The sequence below is a fragment of the Panthera pardus genome, unplaced genomic scaffold, assembly GCF_024362965.1.
Source record: "Panthera pardus isolate Hobbes unplaced genomic scaffold, ASM2436296v1 HiC_scaffold_24, whole genome shotgun sequence".
NCBI lineage: Eukaryota > Metazoa > Chordata > Mammalia > Carnivora > Felidae > Panthera > Panthera pardus.
In genome coordinates this window covers 66,736,853-66,758,488 of record NW_026526810.1, presented here as the reverse complement: position 1 = coordinate 66,758,488, position 21,636 = coordinate 66,736,853, and the positions used below count along the sequence as shown (strand labels likewise).

Below are 21,636 nucleotides of genomic sequence, written 5' to 3'. Positions count from 1 at the left end.
CATAAACATTTTTTAAAAGTAGTGGTTGCCTTTAGGGAGTGAAATTGGCAGGTTAAAAAAAAAATTTTTTTATATCTTTCTGTAATATTTGACTTATCTAACCATATCCATGTATTTTATTGCTTTCACTTATACATAATAGCAAATGTCTGAGAAGTGGTAGGCCATTAAAATTTTATTCTTTCCAATTTTTGTCTTACAAATTATTGCATGCTACTTAACATCCAGAAATCAGGAAAAGAAGTGGAGAGTAGGTTAATATTTTCTCCCCGCTTTTGGGCTTCAAATCATTTGTGAACTACATTGTAGGACTTCAGAAAAAGCAGCCTAGTGAAGAATCCATTTACGTGTCATTGCCCGGAAACTCCTTAATCCCTTACCTCACCACCTCCGCATTCCCAGTAAGAGGAGCCACTTCTTACTGGGTTATGTATAGTTATGTGTGTGTGTGTGTCCTGGATTATACCGGGCCAAAGGAGTAGCATATAACAATGGTTATATGCTTCCCATATAGTCTTCCCATATTACCACTCAGAGCAGCCCTGAGCCTCAGGAATAAGCCTGATTTCGGGCTGTCAGAATCACCGTGACTTCCTCCTTGTTTTCTTTCTTTCTTTCTTTTTTTTTTTTTTAATTTTTTTATTCTTTACTTATTTTTCAGACAGAGAGACAGAGTGTGAGTGGGGGAGGAACAGAGAGAGAGAGGGAGACACAGAATCCAAAGCAGGATCCAAGCTCTGAGCAGTCAGCGCAGAGCCCGGCGTGGGGCTGGAACCTGTGAACTGCGAGATCATGACCTGAGCCGAAGCTGAACGCTTAACCGCTTAACTGACTGAGCTCCCCAGTGGCTCCTCCTCCTTGTTTTCCACTCTGGATTCTCTCTCATGGTCTCAATAGTGGTCCTGCCAGCTGGTCTCAGTCAGGGATACTCCAGCTGCTTAGGCATGCTGTAGTGACTTCGGCTGTCAGAGGGACTCTGGTTCTCTCCTCTTAGGAGCTCTGTTTCCATGTAAATGTAGGAGAGCAAAGAGAGTTATGTTTGGGTTTGTTTGGATTCTGGGTAGCGTTCAGGAACCATATGTCATATTCCATTTGGTACATCTGGGGAGGGCTGATGCAACTCCATTTGTCTATAGAGTCTGAACCCAAGCCCCCATTCAGTTTAATACCCTTTTACTGCTATGCAAATAACTCACAAAGGGATGGATCGCTCCACTGTCAAATCTTGTTACGTTCCTGGTAACCAGGATTGGTTCCTCACAAAATTACCAGGTTTGGGCAGTGCCTTTGGGTTCTGTCTCTCTTACTCTCCCTGGAAAAGTCATGTCTTCCCAGAAAGTGCCAATTTTTCAGGAGCACAGGGTATTAATGATGCTACATCTCCAGCATTTTGGTTCAGACACAGAAAACACAAGAGGACTGTGTAAGGGGCTGAGGAAAGGAAGAGCATTTTCTTCCTTCTAACCCAGAACTTCATGACTCTGCAGTTGACCATGGTACCCCTGGTCCTATTGTGGGTCTGGGCTATTCTCTTTCTGCCTTGGGATTAGTATGGCCAGTGACTCCTCTTCAGATTTGATTTGAAGGTACTAAGGGTGTGCCTCTAACTCATGCTCTCTCAGTTGTCCATATTAACTTAACAGGATTGGCAACTCTATGATGGTCAAATGATCCCACACTGCCTTAAGCTTAGAAAGTATATATGCTATTGGTAAACAGTGAAAAAAAACAGGCAGGTGTCCAGGGGCATCGGAGTGTACCTGAGAATCTGTTTATAGCTCCAATGCCTACAGGGCATGAAGTCACAGGATAGTTAGGATGGAGCTGGGAGGATCAGGGAAAGTTCTAAACAGGTGGGATAAGGAAATCTACTTAATTTATGCCTCGGATGACCTCTGGAAATAGCCTCCTAGCTACAGTGTTCTGGTGGATAGCTGTCCATTGTAGTAGTACGGCATTTGAGTCTCTGAATTTGCTTCTCCCCTAAAGCTGTTCTTTCTCCTGCAGTTGGTGGCAGGTGGTGCTGCCATATATCAGTGAGGGCAATTAAGGAGTCCATAGCCCTATAAACAGGAGGAGAAGCCATGACCATCCCGGTGACAATGACCATGGAGGCTCATGGCAATGGCCATGCAGAGGTGCCTGCCCTTTAAGACCTGCCTAGGGAATCTAATTCCTTCCTTTTTCTGGGCTTCAAGGAGTCTATTTATTCTTGAAGTCACTACCACTGGCGGGGGAAAGTGGCTGCCTGACCCTCCCTGCTCTACACTTGTCCATGGTAAAAGGGCAGGCCAGGCTGTGCTGGGTAATCAACAATCCCCAAATCTTAGTGACTTAACTCAATAAGAATTGATTGCCTGTGTCAGTGCAGGCTCTGTGGCACTCCCAGGCAGCTTTTCTTCAAATACCAACTCAAGGACTCTGGCTGCTTCTATCTTGCAACTTAATCATTTCAGAATCCTTCACTTCCAACCACACTAATAGGAGGGAGAAGATGAGCCAAGGTTTTTGTAGGAAATTTTAGAGGTCAGGCACAGGCAGAAATTATTACAGCTTCAACAGAATTGCCCCGAAGGCTGGAGCTCTATCCTTTGTACCTTTGCAGGAGAAGAAATGGGATTGGTGAGTGCAGATCCAGTGTTTGTCATGTTCACGCAGGGCTTTACCCGCCATGGTTACTGCAACTGCTTCCAGTTTTTCAGGTACTCATGCAGCTCTCTCTCTCTCTCCCCATCACAGTCTACCAGCTTTCTTGATGTTTTCAAACCTTAATGGTACTGGTTTACTAGTGGCACATAAACAATTGAGATCTGAGATCTCAACATGGCCACCACATAGTTGTTGTTCCATAATATTTAATTGAATTAATGGAGAAGGCTAAGGATGTTTGGATTTAGGTGTCTCCACATCAGATTTGAAGAAAAGCCAGTCTCAGGGGTCAGACTGAGCTAAAGGCAAGAAGAGACTTTCAGTTCTGCCTGTGCCCAGAGATGCCCCCAGAAATCCTTATCCTTTGGAATCTGGCTGTGGTACAGTGAGTCCACAGAACATGAAGAACTGTGGTCAACTATAGAAGCATGGAGTTCTGGCTTAAAGGTGGCAACTTTTTTCCTTGCCAGCCTTGCACATGGGCCTGGTGATGATTCCCTGTGTTTGAGCCAACCCAGGGTTAATTACAGCAGTCCTCAGCTGCCTGTTTGATTCTGTTTGTCTCTGTGTGTGTTGACCTGGCCTTGCTCCTCTGGATCAACCAAACAGATCCTTGCTGGTCATCGTCACTGCAGAGAGAGGGTGGGTATCTGAGGCCTGAGGTAGCCTGAGCCTGGCCAGGCTGGGGTCCCAGCATAAACCTGACCCCAATAGGTGCTGAGTTATAAACCATTTAGTGGCTGCCTGAATTATCAACACATCTGATATTCCTGCTCCTGCTTCCTGCTATTCCTGTGCTTCCTGCTTCTTTACCATTATTGTCAATAAGGAGCTTTACCAATAAATGTAAAACTCTGGGACTTGATGAGGTCCTGTTTACCCCTCCTTGGTGTGGCCTTTGCTTCTGTGTACTATTCACTCACCTCCTCCTGTCTTCTGCTAATGGTTGTAGTCTGGGGAAGGGTGTCTTTCATTATTCCTGGAATATTTGTTAGTGTGATGAACTGAGCAGTTTCTTGTCTTTTGTTGGTGGGGGGTGTCTCACTATTTATTTATTGACAAATATTCCACATCTGTGATCCTCTCCAGTCAGAATGAGAGCTGTTGGCCTTGGGTAGTTGGAGAATGAAGTCATCTGACGCATTCATCCTGTGAATGGCCCCACAGATAGCATAGGGTTTAATCTGCCTTTGGAACCTGCCCATCAGCTTGTCAACCTTGGCCTAATTCATCGGGATGGACACATGGCCCTTGGTGCCGATGATGTGGTTGCTGGCTGACCATTTCTGCTGAGTGTACAGGTCCACAAATTCACCAGTGTTGTTATGGGTGCTGAGGCCACATCTAGTGCCACCACAAATGGGGCACTTTCTTGATGATTCATTTTCTCAGCTCTGTGACCTGAGACCACATTGTACCAAAACCAGCTTCTGAGAAAAATAAGACAATAGGGCTAAATGCTTTAATCCTCTGTCACAAACATCCTCTTCTCTGCACTGAATCTCCAGCTGATTGAAGTGCTTCACATATTTCAAACCACTCCACTACCTTGGGATCTAGGGTTTTCTGCTGTTTAACTAGAATGAATGTTGCTGCGTGCAGTTGCAGTGGCCTGTTCCCATGACTCTTAGTCCTATGCAGCTGCTTGCTTCATCAAGAGGAGGTGAATTTATGTGTCTCATGGAAAATTTTCTCAGTTCTTCTGGATGCATCTTTCTTCCTGAGTTAGCACAACCTTTGAGCAAGTCAACCATGCTGAAGTTGGCCTTCTGGGCTCCCTGCAGAAAAAATCTGGGGAAAGGTCCTAGCTCTGCCTTTGTTTCATGTCCAAGGAAACAGCATGCACCTCCCACCCCTGATTTAGGACATGGTGTCTGCATTCTGGCCCTCTACCTCTACCTGACTCATTCTCCTCCACCTGACTTCCATCTGGATCTCTCTCATCTACATCTTCTCAGCATTCACATTAGTAGGAGGGCTAATGAAAGGAGTCAGGGGAACTAGTAGATCCATCATGTGAGAGGAGGTATGGAAAAAAACTTTTTAAAACTGTCACAGGAGATGTAAAATCTTCGATTAGCCACATTCAAGTAAAGAATATGAAACGCATGGGAATCGTTTTTAAAAATTGGGTTTAAAAATTATAAAAGATATATATATCCAGTTTTAAAAATGAAATAGCCCATGGGGCACCTGGGTGTCATAGTCAGTTAAGCATCAGATTCTTGATCTCAGCTCAGGTCCTGATCTCAGTGTCATGAGTTCAGGCCCTGTGTTGGGCTCCACGCTGGGAATGGACCCTACTTAAAAAAAAAACGTTTTTTTAAATAAAAAATGAAATAATCCAGAAAAATATCAAATGAAAAGTAAAATCTCGGGGGACCTGGGTGTCTCAGTTGGTTAAGGGTCGGACTTTGGCTCAGGCCATGCTCTCATGAGTTTGAGCCCACATCAGGCTCTGTGCAGACAGCTCAGAACTTGGAGCCTGCTTTGGATTCTGTCTCCCTCTCTCTCTGCCCCTCCCCTGCTCATGCTCTGTCTCTTTCTCCTTCAAAAATAGACATTAAAAAAATTTTTTTTAAAAGAAAGAAAAATAAAATCTCTAGCCCCCTTATATTTTCAGTTCTTCCAGAGGGTAGAGATTAGGAAAAACAAGAAAGCTGGATCACTACTTCATTTTTTTTATAGCAAAATTAATTACGCATAAGTCAAGTTGGCATAAAAATGAAACTATAAAAGTACTAGAGGAAAACATAAGAAAAAACATATTTTGAAAAATATTCTTAATGTGTGACACTTTCCTAAGCATGACTCAATAACTGAAGCCATAAAAGGAAAGGTTGATACATTTGACCATATCATATTTCATATTTATCTATTTTTGCCTTCTACTTTTTCTATTATAATTTCAAATAGAAGTGATAATATCAGGTATCTGTCTTATTCTGACTTCAAATGGAAAGCTTTCAAATGGCTTCATTATCTGTGTGTTGTTTTTCTTTTTTTTTTTGTAGATACTATTTATGAGGTTAAGGAACTTTTATTCTTAGTTTGCTATTTGTCATGAATAAATGTTGAATTCTAGCAAATGATTTTTCTACATTAATTTTTATAATGTGATTTTTCTCCTTGAATCATATGGTGAATTATATTGGTTGGTTTTTTTAAAAAAAGATTTTATTTTTTTAGAGCAGTTCTAGGTTTACAATAAAGTTGAGAGGAAGAATCAGAGATTTCGTATATAGCTTCTGACCCCACACTTGCATGGCCTTTCCAATTATCAGCCTCACTTATCATAATGTTACTTTTTTTTTTCATCCAAGGATGAACCTACCTTGACACATTCTAAGCACCCAAAGTCCGTGGTTTACTTAGAGTTAACTCTTGGTGTTGTACATTTAATGGATTTGGACAAAAGTATGATATGTATCCATCATTATAATGTCATATAGAGTATTTTCATTGCCCTAAAAATTCTCTGTGCTCTGCCTGTTCATATCTCTCCCAACCCTTAAGCCCTGACAACTGCTGATCTTTTTATTATCTCCATAGTTTTGCCTTTTCCAGAATGTGCTATTTAAAAAAATTTTTTTTCTTACTGTTTATTTAATTTTGAGGGAGATAGAGAGACAGAGCATGAATGGGGGAGGGGCAGAGAGAGAGGGAGACAGAACCCAAAGTAGGCTCCAGGCTCTGAGCTATCAGCATGGAACCTGATGTGGGGCTCAAACTCACAAACTGTGAGATCATGACCTGAGCCGAAGTCCAACGCTTAACCAACTGAGCCACCCAGGCGCCCCCAGAATGTCCTATTATTGGAATTATACAGTATGTAGCCTTTTCAAATTGGCTTCTTTCCTTTAGTAATATTCCTCTAAGGATCCTTCCTGCCTTTTTATAAATTGATAGCTCATTTCTGTTTAACACTGGCTAATATTCCATTGTCTGGATATGCCACTGTTTATCCATTCACCTACAGAAGAACATCTTGGTTGCTTCCAAGTTTTGGCAATAATAAATAAATCTGCTTTAAACACCTATGGTCAAGTTTTTGTGTGGACATAAGTTTTCAGCTCCTCTGGGTAAATATCAAGGAGTACAGTTGCTGGATTATCGTAAGAGTATGTTTAGTTTTGCAAGCAACTGCCAAACTGTCTTCCAAAGTGGCTGTTCCATTTTGTGGTCTTCCAGCAATGAGAGTTCCTGCTATCCCATATCCTTCCAACACTTGCTATTGTCAGTGTTCCAGATTTTGGCCATTCTAAAAGGTGTATAGTGGTGTCTCATTGTTTTAATTTGCATTTCCCTGATGATACACGATGTGGAGCATATTTTCATTTGCTTATTTGCCTTCTGTATATCTTCTTTGGTGAGGGGTCTGTTAAGATCTTTGGTCCATTTTGGTTTTTTTTTCTTTTTTAGATTTTTCAACTTTATTTTTAATGTTTTTTAAAAATTTAATATAAATTTTAAAAAATTACACCCCAGTTAGTTAGCATATAGTGCAATAATGATTTCAGGGGTAGATTCCTTAATGCCCCTTACCCATTTAGCCCATCCCCCCTTCCACAACCCCTCCAGTAACCCTCTGTTCTCCATATTTAAGAGTCTCTTATGTTTTGTCCCCCTCCCTGTTTTTACATTACTTTTGCTTCCCTTCCCTTGTGTTCATCTGTTCTGTGTCTTAAAAGTCCTCATATGAGTGAAGTCATGTGATATTTGTCTTTCTCTGACTAATTTCACTTAGCATAATACCCTCTAGTTCCATCCACGTAGTTGCAAATGGCAAGATTTCATTCTTTTTGATTGCCGAGTAATACTCCATTGTAATATATATATATATATACCACATCTTTATCCATTCATCCATCAGTGGACATTTGGGCTCTTTCCATACTTTGGCTATTGTTGATAGTGCTGCTATAAATATGGGGGTGCATGTGTATCTTGGAAATAGCATACCTGTATCTCGTGGATAAATACCTAGTAGTACAATTGCTGGGTTGTAGGATAGTTCTATTTTTAATTTTTTGAGGAACCTCCATACTGTTTTCCAGAGTGGCTGCACCAGTTTGCATTCCCACCAGCAGTCCAAAAGAGATCCTTTCTCCGCATCCTCGCCAACATCTATTGTTGCCTGAGTTGTTAATGTTAGCCATTCTGACAGGTGTGAGGTGGTATCTCATTGTGGTTTTGATTTGTATTTCCCTGATGATGAGTGATGTTGAGCATTTTTTCATGTGTCGGTTGGTCATCTGGATGCCTTCTTTGGAGAAATGTCTATTCATGTCTTTTGCCCATTTCTTCACTGGATTATTTGTTTTTTGGGTTTTGAGTTTGATAAGTTCTTTATAGATTTTGGATAGTAACCCTTTGTCTGATATGTTGTTTGCAAATATCTTCTCCTATTCTGTCAGTTGCCTTTTAGTTTTGCTGATTGTTTCCTTTGCTGTGCAGAAGCTTTTTATTTTGATCAGGTCCCAATAGTTCATTTTTGCTTTTATTTCCCTTGCCTCTGGAGACGTGTTGAGTAAGAAGTTGCTGCGGCCAAGATCAAAGAGGTTTTTGCCTGCTTTCTCCTCGAGGATTTTGATGCTTCCTATCTTACATTGAGGTCTTTCATCCATTTTGAGTTTATTTTTGTGTCTGGTGTGAGAAAGTGGTCCAGGTTCATTTTTCTGCATGTCGCTGTCCATTTTTCCCAGCACCACTTGCTAGAGAGACTGTCTTTATTCCACTGAATATTCTTTCCTACTTTGTCAAAGATTAGTTGCCCATATGTTTGTGGGTCCATTTCTGGGTTCTCTATTCTGTTCCCTTGATCTGAGTGTCTGTTTTTGTGCCAGTACCATACTGTCTTGATAATTATAGCTTTGTAATACAGCTTGAACTCTGGGGTTGTGATGCTTCTTGCTTTGGTTTTCTTTTTCAAGATTGCTTTGGCTATTTGGGGTCTTTTCTGGTTCCATACAAATTTTAGGATTGCTTGTTCTAGCTTTGTGAAGAATGCTGGTGTTAATTTGATAGGGATTGTATTGAATATATAGATTGCTTTGGATAGTATTGACATTTTAACAATATTTGTCCTTTTTATCCAGGAGCGTGGAATATTTTTCTAATTTTTTTGTGGGTCTTCTTCAATTTCTTTCATAAGCTTTCTATAGTTTTCAGTGTATAGATTTTTCACCTCTTTGGTTAGATTTATTCCTGGGTACTTTGTGGTTTTTGGTGCAATTGTAAATAGGATGGATTCCTTGATTTCTCTTTCTGTTGCTTCATTGTTGGTGTATAGGAATGCAACCAATTTTTTGTGCATTGATTTTATATCCTGCAACTTTGCTGAATTCATGAATCAGTTCAAACAGTTTTTTGGTGGAATATTTTGGGTTTTCCATATACAGTATCCTGTCATCTGCAAAGTGTGAAAGTTTGACCTCCTCCTGGCCGATTTGGATGCCTTTTATTTCTTTGTGTTGTCTGATTGTAGAGGTTAAGACTTCCAATACTATGTTGAATAACAGTGGTGACAGTGGACATCCCTGTCTTGTTCCTGACCTTAGGGGGAAAGCTCTCAGTTTTTTCCCATTGAGGATGATATTAGCATTGGGTCTTTCATATATGGCTTTTATGATCTTGGGGTATGATCCTTCTGTCCCTACTTTCTTGAAGGTTTTTAGAGAAAGGATGTTGTATTTTGTCAAATGCTTTCTCTGCATCTATTGAGAGGATCATGTGGTTCTTGTCCTTTCTTTTATTGATGTGATGAATCACATTGATTGTTTTGCAGATATTGAACCAGTCCTGCATCCCAGGTATAAATCCCACTTGGTCATGGTGAATAATTTTTTTAATGTATTGTTGGTGCTGGTTGGCTAATATCTTATTGAGGATTTTTGCATCCATGTTCATCAGGGAAATTTCTCCTTTTTAGTGTGGTCTTTGTCTGGTTTTAAAATCAAGGTAATGCTGCCTTCATAGAAAGAGTTTGGAAGTTTTCCTTCCATTTCTATTTTTTGGAATAGCTTCAAGAGAATAGGTGTTAACTCTTCCTTAAATGTTTGGTAGAATTCCCCCGGAAAGCCATCTGGCCTTGGACTCTTGTTTCTTGGGAGATTTTTTTATTACTAATTCGATTTCCTTACTGGTTATGGGTTTATTCAAATTTTCTGTTTCTTCCTGTTTCAGTTTTGGTAATGTATATGTTTCTAGGAATTTGTCCATTTCTTCCAGATTGCCCATTTTATTGGTGTATAATTTATCATAATATTCTCTTATTATTGTTTTTATTTCTGCTGTGTTGGTTGTCTCCTCTTTCATTCTTGATTTTACTTATTTGGGTCCTTTCCTTTTTCTTTTTGATCAGACCGGCTAGTGGTTTATCAATTTTGTTAATTCTTTCAAAGAACCAGCTTCTGGTTTCATTGATCTGTTCTACTGGTTTTTTGTTTTTTGTTTTTTTCATTTTGATAGCATTAATTTCTGCTGTAATCTTTATTATTTCTTGTCTTCTGCTGGTTTGGGGTTTTATTTGCTGTTTTTTTCCCAGCTCTTTAAGGTGTAAGTTTAGGTTGTGTACCTGAGACCTTTCTTCCTTCTTTAGGAAGGCCTGGATTGCTATATACTTTCCTCTTATGACTGCCTTTGCTGTGTCCCAGAGGTTTTGGGTTGTGGTGTTATCATTTTCATTGGTTTCCATGTACTTTTTAATTTCCTCTTTAACTTCTTGGTTAGCCCATTCATTCTCTAGTAGGATCATGTTCTTTAGTCTCCAAGTATTTGTTACTTTTCCAAATTTTTTCTTGTGGTTGATTTTGAGCTTCTTAGCATTGTGGTCTGAAAATATGCATGGTATCATCTCCATCTTGTTGTACTTGTTGAGGCCTGATTTGTGTCCCAGTATGTTGTCTATTCTGGAGAATATTCCATTGCACTGGAGAAGAATGTATATTCTGCTGCTTTAGGATGAAATGTTCTGAATATATCTGTTAAATATCTGGTCCAGTGTGTCATTCAAAGGCATTGTTTCCTTGTTGATTTTCTGACTAAATGATCTGTGCATTGCTATAAGTGGAGTGTTGAAGTCCCCTACTATTACGGTATTATTATCAATGAGTTTCTTTATGTTTGTGATTAATTGACTTATATATTTGGGTGCTGCCACATTTGGTGCATAAATGTTTACAATTGTTAGGTCTTCTTGGTGGATAGACCCCTTAATTATGATATAATGCCCTTTTTCATCTCCTGTAACAGTCTTTATTTTAAGGTCTAGATTTTGTGATATAAGCATGGCTACTCTGGCTTTCTTTTGTCAACCATTAGCATGATAGATGGTTCTCCATCCCCTTACTTTCAATCTGAAGGTGTCTTAGGTCTAAGGTGGATCTTTTGTAAACAGCATATAGATGGATCTTGTTTTCTTATCAATTCTGTTACCCTATGTCTTTTGATTGGAGCATTTAGTCCACTGACTTTAGAGTGAGTACTGAAAGATATGAATTTATTGCCATTATGTTGCTTGTACAGTTGGAGTTTCTGGTGGTGTTCTCTGGTCGCTTCTAGTCTTTGTTGCTTTTGGTATTTATTTATTTATTTATTCATTTATTCATTTATTTACTTATTTATTTTCATCTTTTCTCCCCTCAGAGAGTCCCCCTTAAAATTTCTTGCAGGGTTGGTTTAGTGGTCAGAAACTCCTTTAATTTTTGTTTGTCTGGAAACTTTTAATCTCTCCTTCTATTTTGAATGACAGCCTTGCTGGATAAAGAATTCTTGGCTGCATATTTTTCTGATTCAGCACATTGAATATACCTGCCACTCCTTTCTGGCCTGCCAAGTTTCTGTGGATAAGTCTGCTGCAAGCCCGATCTGTCTTCCCTTGCAGGTTAAGGACTTTTTTTCCCTTGCTGCTTTCATGATTCTTTCTTGCCTGAGTATTTTGTGAAGTTGACTGTGATATGCCTTGTTGATGGTCGGTTTTTGTTGAATCTAATGGGGGTCCTCTGTGCTTCCTGGATTTTGATGTCTGTGTCTTTCCCCAGGTTGGGAAAGTTTTCTGCTATGATTTGCTTTCATAACCCTTCTACCCCTTTTATCTCTCTTCATCTTCTGGGACCCCTATGATTCTGATGTTGCTCCTTTTTAATGAGTCACTGATTTCTCTAATTCTTAAATCTTGCACTTTTGCCCTAGTCTCCCTCTTTTTTTCTGCTTCACTATTCTCCATAAGTTTGTCCTCTATGTCACTGATTCTCTGCCTCATCCATCCTTGCCGCCGTGGCAACTGAGATTGCAGCTCAGTTATAGCATTTTTTATTTCATTCTGACTAGCTTTTACTTCTTTTATCTACACAGAAAGGGATTCTAATCTATTTTCGACTCCTGCTAGTATTCTTATTATCATGATTCTAAATTCTGGTTCAGACATCTTGCTTGTGTCTGTGTTAGTTAAGTCCCTGGCTGTCGTTTCTTCCTGCTCTTTCTTTTCGGGTGAATTCCTTCGTTTCGTCATTTTGAAGGGAGAAAAGGAATTAATGAGGTAAAAAAACCCCTAAAATTAAAAACAATTAAAATTTTAAAAATATTAAAATTAAAAAATTAAAAACAAACACACACACACACACAAATCAAATAAATGATGATAGATCCTAGGTGTGTTTTGGTCTGGGTGTTGAAAGTGGCTTGAGAGATTAGAGGAAAAAAAGGGGGGGAGGGAGAAAAAAAAGAAATCGTTTGAGAATTTGAAAATTGAATACACTGAAGTAGACTAAAATGAAATGATGGCAGTAACATAGAATTTGAAAAAACTTACACAAAAGTAAAAAATATAGTGGAAAAAAATTAAAGAAAAATATTTTTAATAAAAACTGGAAATAAAAATTAATTTTTTCTCTTTCTGTATTCAGGAAAAAGAAAAGAAAAACAAAAGAGAAATAAAAAGAAAAAAAAGAAACAAAGTTGTGTAGATGGACCGGCGAACAGACTGAAATACTACTGAAATTACTTCGTTTTCCCCTAGAAGTCAAACTATGAAATGCGTTATAGTCCATAAACTAAGCAGGCGGAGAGACTTTTGTTCCTGAAGAGAGAGGTTGGCCTTGTTGGGCGGGGCTTAGTGTAACAACTTTGTTCTCCAGTAGATGGCGCTGCTTAGCTTACTGGGGTGGATTCTTGTCGCGCTTGTAGGTGCGTATGCGCATGCGCGGGACCGATGAACATGGCGCCGCCCAGCTACCCGTTCTCTAGTATTGGAACTGTGCTCTTCCCGCCCCAGCAATAGCGCACCCATCCTTTGTCTTCCGTCCACTCTGCGCTTTTACACTGTCCCTGACCAAGCCCCAGGCAGCACCTCCCTCCTGATTCTTGTCTCCAGTGTGGCTGTTTTCCCCCGGCCCCTTACTTGTGAGGGACTGCGGTTTTGACCCGTTCTGCCCTCCTGCGGGAGGGTCTCACGGAGAAATGGCCGGCTGCCAGCTGCACCCAGGAATATTTGCGGGACCGGGCTGCTGCCGGTGCCCAGAGACTGTGGCCGGGTGCCAGCCCACCCCAGAAAAAGTTTGTGAGATAGTATAGCAGCAGTGTTTCAGGGATTATGGCAAATCACAACATGCATCTGGCATCAGGCTTCACCCCCAACGACTGTTCCAGCACCAGCAAATGTGGTTGTTCTCCCGGGTTCACTGGGGCCTTTTCCTGCGGGGGGGCCACACAGCCTCTACCAGATGTGCTCCCAGCAGGAGAATCACCTGTCCCCGCGTGGCCTGAAGACCACCAGACTTCACTCTGCTCCTGGGGATTCGCCCTTCCCACCAGAGCACCACCAGGTATTGAGCTGTGGAGTTTCAGGCTTTGCGCTCCCCGTTTATAGAGTCTTAATGGAACTTAAACCCTCTCCTTTCTCCTTTTTTAGTTCAGTCCCTGCGGCCGTTTCAACTTTTCCACTTTCTCTCCAACTGCTTTCGGCGGGGGTGGGGGGGGGAGGTGCTTTTTCCATATCCTCCCCACCGTCTCAGTCCTTTCTCCACACGCAAAAACTGCCCCTGTCTTCCATGGCTTCTCTCTCCCCCAGTTCACCTCTCCGCACCGTGTACCTGGTGAGTTCTGTGGTTCAGGTTGTGCAGATTATTGTGTTAATCCTCAAATCAGTTTTCTAGGTGTGCAGGATGGTTTAATGTTGATATGGCTGTATTTCATGCACGCGAGACACACAAAAAACTTCCATGCTGTTCTGCCATCTTGGCTCCTCCCTGGTCCATTTTTAATTGGGTTGTTTGTTTTCTTACTGTTGAATTTTAAGAGTTCTTTGTATATTTTGGATAACAGTCCTCTATCAGATGTGCTTTTGCAAATATTTTCTCCCAGTGGGTGCCTTGTCTTCTAATTCTCTTGATATTGTGTTTTGTGGAGCAGAAATTTTTTATTTTAACTAAGTCCACCTTATTGATTATTTCTTTCAGGGATCACTCACTCCCCACAAACCATGTTGACCTTGAAATATTAAAAATATAAACTTTCGTTTCCCAGGAAATTGTATAAGACGTTTTTTTTCTTGGTTCTTCTAGTTAAGGTTCAAACCCTAAATTAAAAAGCAACAACAACAACAAAACTAATTGGCTACAAGTATAAAGGAAAATATTTTAAAATGCCAGCAATTTTTCTGTTCTGTTAAAGGTGCAAGTTAGAATTCATCTTTGGGAAGCAGAGGGCTTGCTTTTTTGATATTGTGAAAAAATTTCAGTGGGCTTTTTGATTCTGCGAAGCCAAGCTAAAATACCATTCCGGAGTGGAGAGGTACAAGAGAGCAAAGAAACAAACTTAAGCAAGTAACTCTGCAGTTTGTTTTCCCTGTGGGTAGACTTCTTATTGCAGATGACCATATTTGGTGGAAAGCTGGCCTTAAACTTAGATTTTCTTTTTCACTGGGCTCAGAGGAGCTAGAAGGTCTAGTTCCTAGGCAGAGAAATCATTGGCCCCTGCAACTGTACTGCAGGTGGGAGGGGTGGGGGGTGGGGGTGCAAAGAAGAGCACTGGTCAATGGGTAATCTCCTCTGAATGATTAACCTAGGGAATCTAGAGAAGATGCATCTAGTTACTCGTTTACATTTTCTTTTCTGCAGTGTTACTGGATCTTGTTTTCATAAAAAGCATAGTTTTGTGAAATTATACCTGAGGAATAATTAATTATGTGTTATACCTGAGGAATGTAATAGTGGACAGAGACACAGACTTGGAAGAAAGTGATTTGAGGGGAGAATTATCTATGTGGAGAAGCTAGTGATAATATGAAAAGACGGACCTGTGGCAGAGATGGGCAGGAGTCCAGACACAGGCAAGGGGGACAAGGGACAATTGGGATGGATTTGTGGCATCTTTAAGCATTCCTTGGGCATAATCAGAAATATTTAGGAAGGTTTTGGAAACCTGGTAAAAGATGGGATTTTTCTATAAGCAAGCAGGATGGGGATTCAGGGTTCTCATACCAAGGGAAGCATGATCCCTGGTAGCTAGAGAAGGTAGGAATATCTGGGTTACGTCTAAAAATAATTGCTTAATTACTGAATAGTGGGCCATATGGTGGTAGATTATTGGTGCCTAAATTTGGCAGCAAAGGTAGCTTTGGGTTGGGGCACAGCAGATGTCAAATGGATATAACAGATGAAGAGAGATATGAAAAATGTTTCCTTACTTCCCACCTCTGAAACGTGATGGGTACATTAAGGAACATGCTATGGACTCAGAAAACAAGGTTCTAAACTCTCCCCTGCTTTTACTCCCAATCAGTGTATAACCTTGACCATGTTCTCTGATCTCCTACCCATCAATTTCCTCATCTGTTAAAAGAAGTAAAGAGTGATGACAAATATTTTGGAGTCTTGTCCCATCCCAGTGGTCTATGATGCTAACAGTAAGTAGGAAAAAAAAAACAAAACAAAACAACAAGGCAGACTTTGTCTTTTGGGTGAGGCAAACATGGCCACAGGGGTAGAGATTTCAAACTCTAATATTTCAGAGGGTTCAGGCAGGTATTCTAAAAAATAAAATGGGCTGGAAATCTAGAGTTTTATGGGGGTTTATGTGCTTTCTAAAATGTTGACAACCAATTCAACTTTTAAAACAATTGTTTGGGTCTACAAAACACATCTGATTGACATACTGCCAGTCTAGGGGTCTGTTTGAGGAAGGGAAAGGGGAGGAGGAGAAAGGAGGTGCCCGTGTACTAAGAGAGTGTGTCAGAGGACGACACAGATCTAGTTTTAGAGGAAGGAAGAGAATCTTTGTTCTTCTGTTATAGCTTGTAAATAGGTAGTATTGGGAAAACTTCCTGCCTTCCACAGCTCAGTCTCAGGCACAGAGGGTGTGAATATTTGTTTTCTACTGCAAGGATGTTTGGAGTTGATGGCATGAATCATGTTCTTGACATCTTGTACTTTCAAATATTTGAATTTATATTAGATAATAATCCACTGTAGTGGTCAAATGTCCTAGAACTTGTCTCAGGGCAACTAATACAAATGTCTTCTAGTGTGTCCCCTAGAGAAGAACTCTACTGGCCCCAATCCTTATGTCCCAATACACACCCAATATACAGAGATACTCCTTTCTCATAGTCCACGGAGACTTTGGCACTGTTACAGTTACTCCTTCAGATGTTGTGACACATACTAGGTCATTGTACCTGAAAGCCCTTGGGATTACCATTTCATCTTTCAGAATCACCTGAAAATGTATTTTGGTTTATATGAATGTGGCCTATAAAACAAATACAAAGAAGAGGTTCAGAGTGGTTATCCTCTTCCTGTCCCTTTTCATTATCGTCAGTGCTTACTCCTATCACCTTTCTTACCTCTGCAAAGCCTCTATGTGAAGAAGCTGTACTTCTATCTGATGGGAAAGGCATGTGGCTGGAAAGAGAGCCTGGACTTCCTGCCTTCTTTCATAACAGCAACAGAATGAACTAAAATATCTCCAAGGGAGAAGTCATGAGCACGTGGGACCACCTGCTCTGCTTGGCGCTGGGATTCCTGAAACATCTTACCTTAGTAGGATTACTACCAGTCTGAAGTCTTTAGCTCAGCAGGCCCAGGTCCTCACTGTCCTCTTACTCATGATGTTCAGACCATTGGCAAATGCCCCGGCTTATAAATTTACTGAAATGGATTTGTGGCAGGATATTTTGCTCCCGTAAATTTACCAACTAAAGGGTTGATGATGTCATGTCAGCCAAGTCAGAGCCTTTTACCCCTGAGAACCTAATTCTAATCAGAAATTTGTTTGGGAAATATGAACTTACTATATGGGATTGGATTATTTTAGGAGACATTTTGTTCAAATTGAATGCCAGTTTGTCATCCATTTCAAGTAAGAGATTTTCCATGGGGGCCACATGTTTCTATTGTCTTCCTCCTTACAGATTGCTTGAGAATCTTTTGCATTTTTCCCACTATCAACCATGTCTTTCAATACTTCATAACTTGTTATAATTTTTCAAGTTTGTATATAAAAATTTGGGTTGTACTTAGATTTGCCACTTTGTGACATGTAGAATGGCCCCTTAAACCACAGTGTGGTACTTCAGTTCATAGTGCATTACTACATTGCTGTTAATGCTTTCTACTTGCCTCACTTCCATACATTGAAGAAATTAGTCCTTTTATCGTCTGCGTTTTGAATATTCTGTCTCAGTTTGTTTTGTCATTGCCAACCAGAAATTCTACATTTTTTCACAAATTGGCCAGTCTTTCGTGGCTTGGAAGATTAGATATTTTAGTCTTGAGATCATTGATTAAAATGTCTTCAGTGAAGGGAGAAAAGGAGAGTTGTTGAGACAGTTTGCTCTGGAAGGGCTGAACAAAGAACAATGAACAGGGACCTCCAGGTCCCTGACCAACTAGGCAGGCCATTCATCATCCAAGAATCTTACCTCATGACACTTCTCTGTCTATACCAAATTGACATCCAAGAGTATTGTTTGAAGAACTGTCCACTGGGAGAACATCCCTCACCACTGTCCTGAAGGGCGACACAGTGAGGTGGTGGTCACCAATATATCACCTGGCCTCCATAATGCTTCTCTACAGCAGATATTCTCCCCTCTAACAGGAGTACCATGATGGTATTTTGGATTCCCTGGTTCAGTGTCAGCTCACCCCTTGAATTCAATAGCCCTCAAAAGTTGTGGGTATTCCTTTTTTGTCAGTGCCTTTTTTTTTTCTTTTTGTAAATGGTTGCAGTTCCTACTGGGGAAGAATTTAGGAAATACTTATGTATGTTTGCATGCTGTGGCATGTCTTTCCACAGTGGGTCATCCCTTCAATCAATGGGCTTTAGGTCTAGAAACTAATAAGTGATTGTGATTTTTCTCTGTGGTGATTGCTCAACAGTTCTTCCCTCTTCCTTCCTCCACCCCACCCCACACTCCCTGCTGAATTATACAGGACAAATAACACTGTACTTGGATGTTTATCTCTATTGACCACAGGACACTATAGCTATTAGCTATTGACGCAGAACTCTCAGTCAAGCCCCGTTAGTGACTCACACTTTGGCTTGGGATGCTAGGTGGTAGTTCTCTGGCCTCATGTAATAATCTGTTCTCAAATTCCCACCTATCAGAGCCTCTGACTCCTTTCTCAGTACTGGCCAAGCAGTTCCAGCATCTTCACCACACTTATTGTAGGCTAATTGTCATGTCCAAGCTTCAAGGAGCCATCCCAGCAATGTATAGAATCAGCACTAGGTGACCTTGCCAGGATGTTAAATCTGAGTTATGGAAGAGTGCTCCCAAATCCATAAACTGCCCCCTGTCCCACGTTGTCTTTCTCCTCTTGGTCCAACACCCTCAAGAACCACTTATACATAGTCTCCCAGATTATACTGTGGGAAGCTGGGGCTTGAGCCACTGGGATCCACTGAATCTCCACTCAAAAGCTGGGAGCAGGATCAGTTATCCACCAGCTCCCTTCCCCATGGATTAAGGGTTGTCCCAGGGCTTGTTAACCTCCTTGCAGTTTCAGACTACCCATGAGTCCCATGCCACAGCATTAGGAACACACTGGGAAGAGAGCAAGAGGAATGTGGTGCAGCTGAGGGAGGTGGTGTCAGTTTACACCTGCATGACACTTACTGCTGCAGCAACGGAAAGAATAAAGGGGAGTTAAGAGCTTGTGTCCAGCTCTCTGGCACTTTGTGGTTATCTTTATACTTAAAAAAAATTTTTTTTTAACATTTATTTATTTTTGAGACAGAGACAGAGCATGAATGGGGGAGGGGCAGAGAGAGAGGGAGACCCAGAATCTGAAGCAGCTCCAGGCTCCGAGCTGTCAACACAAAGCCTGATGTGGGGCTCACGACCCATGAGATCGTGACCTGAGCTCAAGTCAGATGCTTAACCGACTGAGCCACCCAGGTGCCCCATCTTTGTACTTAAAAAAAATTTTCTTTAATATGTATTATTTAAAAATACCTAAATGTACTATAAAATAATAGATTCTTTAATATTTTTCTCCTGTTACTTAAAACTTAAGTACTTTCAAGTACTTGAGAAATACTCCAGACACTTTAGACCAAGGATCTATTGGAGGAGATTCTTATATCATCACAAGCACACCCCATATTATGCTCAGTTAAAAAAATATGGTGAAAGCAAAGGGAAGCAAGACTGTGTTGTTCTTTGTCCCATATTATATGACCACAAGAATTCTAGAAAATCAACCTGATTCTATCAGACCTTGGGGCGGCGGGGGGGGGGGGGGGGGTGGTGGCTCTGGCTTCCCCAGAAGCTGCTAACAAACCAGGAAATAGAGGAGAGTTCATACCTCTTGGGGTGAACTTGGACCAGTAAGAGACAGGAGCTGACAGATAAAGTTGTTGTCCTTTCTGTCCCAGACAGATGGTTCTGAAGCATTGTGATTCTCTGCAGCCTCTCCCAATTGTCGTGCATGACTGAGCAACTGTCAATGTTCTCTGTGAGGCTGCGGACAGTTCTGCAACACATCCTCTTGAGTTTGCTTGCCCTCCGTCCCCCGTTCACTGCCCTTTGTCCTTCACTTTCTCTGCCTTGCCATTCAATAAAGTGTTAGCATGTAAGCTTTGCCTTGAGTTCTGATTTCTAAGGCTCCCATCAAGACATAGTGGGATAACAGGTATTGGCTGGGATTTGGATTCTCAACATAATGACAAAGCACAATCACAGCCTTCAAGTTCTGTCCTACTCAGTTCTGTCCTGTGAGTTTCAGACGCCCAAAAGAGGCAGAGAGGTACTAAATGGTCAGTGCTTCTGTACCTCCAAGGGCCAGGCTCACAGTGGGAGCTCAGCCTAGCCAGTCTCAGTCTAGCTCAGGCCTCTGGGGTTTGCCTTCCTACAGTGGAGACCAGTAAGGATCTTTTCTCTTGATTATATTCAGGAAGGAAAAGCCAGACCAGAACCACAGAGATGGCCTTCTAATCAAGTTAAAAGGGAGGCAGAGGACCAAGATTACTAACCACATTTTGTCTCAGGCATGGAGAAAGCATAACCAGGCCAGTGTGTATGGCAGGGGAGGGGGGGGGGGGAGTGACTTGCTTCCTCCCGAGCAAGAACTTCATGCCTCTAGAAATGACCACAGTCCTTGGTGTCACCTGATGTCATTGTTCTCTTGACATCACAGCAGTTAGCTGGTGGATTAGGACCAGCTAGCTGGTAGATTTGGATGTGGCAGCACAAACAGGAACTTTGAGAGTACAGGGCCTACATCCCAGGCATAACTGGTCTCTTCCTGCTTTTGGTTCAGTCTGACCCTGACTGGAAACAGCATGAGGTATAATAATTTAAACAACTTGAACAGATACCATATGTTTGAACAGATACCAAATCCACTCTTATGTGGATCCTGAGAAACTGAGCAGAAGACCATGGGGGAGGGGAAGGAAAAAAAAAGTTAGGGAGGGAGCCAAACCATAAGAGACTCTTAATAACTGAGAATAAACTGAGGGTTGTTGGGTGGTGGGAGAGAGGGGAAAGTGGGTGATGGGCATTGAGGAGGGTACCTGTTGGGATGAGCACTGAGTGTTGTATGGAAACCAATTTGACAATAAATTTCTTTAAAAAAAATTTTTTTTTAATAAAAATAATTTAATCAACTTGAGCCTTTCCCATCAGTTCAATTCAATCAACTAATATTTATCAAGTGGCCGGTCTTTGATGACCAAGTTATCATACTCAGTACCCTAGGCCTAGCACATTCTCAGTGCATCCGTGAATGGCTATTGTTAAGGCAGGGGAGATGGGGGAAGGGGTGGTGGAGATGAGACAGATCCGCAGGGGCTCCCCTAGGGTGGGAAACTCCTGGAGGAACAAGAGGGAATCTGGAACACTAAGGAACTTGCAGGATGGTGAGTGAGCTTACTGTGCATTCTCAGCAAGAAGAATGCCCAGAATCCTGGCTCCAGAAAGCTATTGCTGCTAATACCTGCCTGGCTCTTCTGCAGACAGCTGTATCTCAGTATGCCCCCTGAATTCACCTTCCTCCTCTGAATCTCCTTCCTCTCTTGGGGTCATTTTCCACCATCTTCCCTGTGAGACCTCTGAGAGTAACAAAATAAACTCCCTGCTACTGTGTATGCTTATGTCTTCTGTGGTGACTTGTTATGTGTTTGCACAATGACGTGGCTGTCCTGTGTGGCCATGGGTTCAGGCCATACCCCTCTGGTGTCACTGAGAGTTGATGGCTTTGGGTATTTACGTTAATTATCAGGGAGGCTCTGGGCCCTGCAAAGGGATGCCCTAGGGAGTACTTAGGTGGGGGAGAAGAAAACTCCTTTCTCTTTCTGGACCTTGGTCTCTTGGGCCCGGGCTTTGAAGAGTCTAGTCATACTTGAGATCACTACCAGGCCGAGGGAAAGAAGGCCTGTGCCACATGGGAATTATGTGTGTGGTAGATCCATATCTGAGACTTTCAGGCAGTTTGACATTTGAGAGGGAAATAGAAGCTGGCAGAATTACAAAGCCAC

The 21,636-nt window shown here is 41.5% G+C and overlaps 1 long non-coding RNA gene across 6 annotated transcripts in view; it reads left to right on the top strand.

Annotated features, from left to right (window-relative positions):
- Positions 1 to 21,636, top strand: part of LOC109255004 (uncharacterized) — a 198,748-nt gene that overhangs the window by 38,411 nt on the left and 138,701 nt on the right. The window contains exons 7-8 of one of the 6 annotated variants that reach the window (XR_008417154.1): positions 310 to 401; positions 12,555 to 13,472. The exons of 4 other annotated variants lie outside the window; for them this stretch is intronic. This is a non-coding gene — a long non-coding RNA (uncharacterized LOC109255004). The remainder of the gene's footprint in view (positions 1 to 309; positions 402 to 12,554; positions 13,473 to 21,636) is intronic. One more of the 6 variants, XR_008417155.1, reaches the window with a different exon arrangement.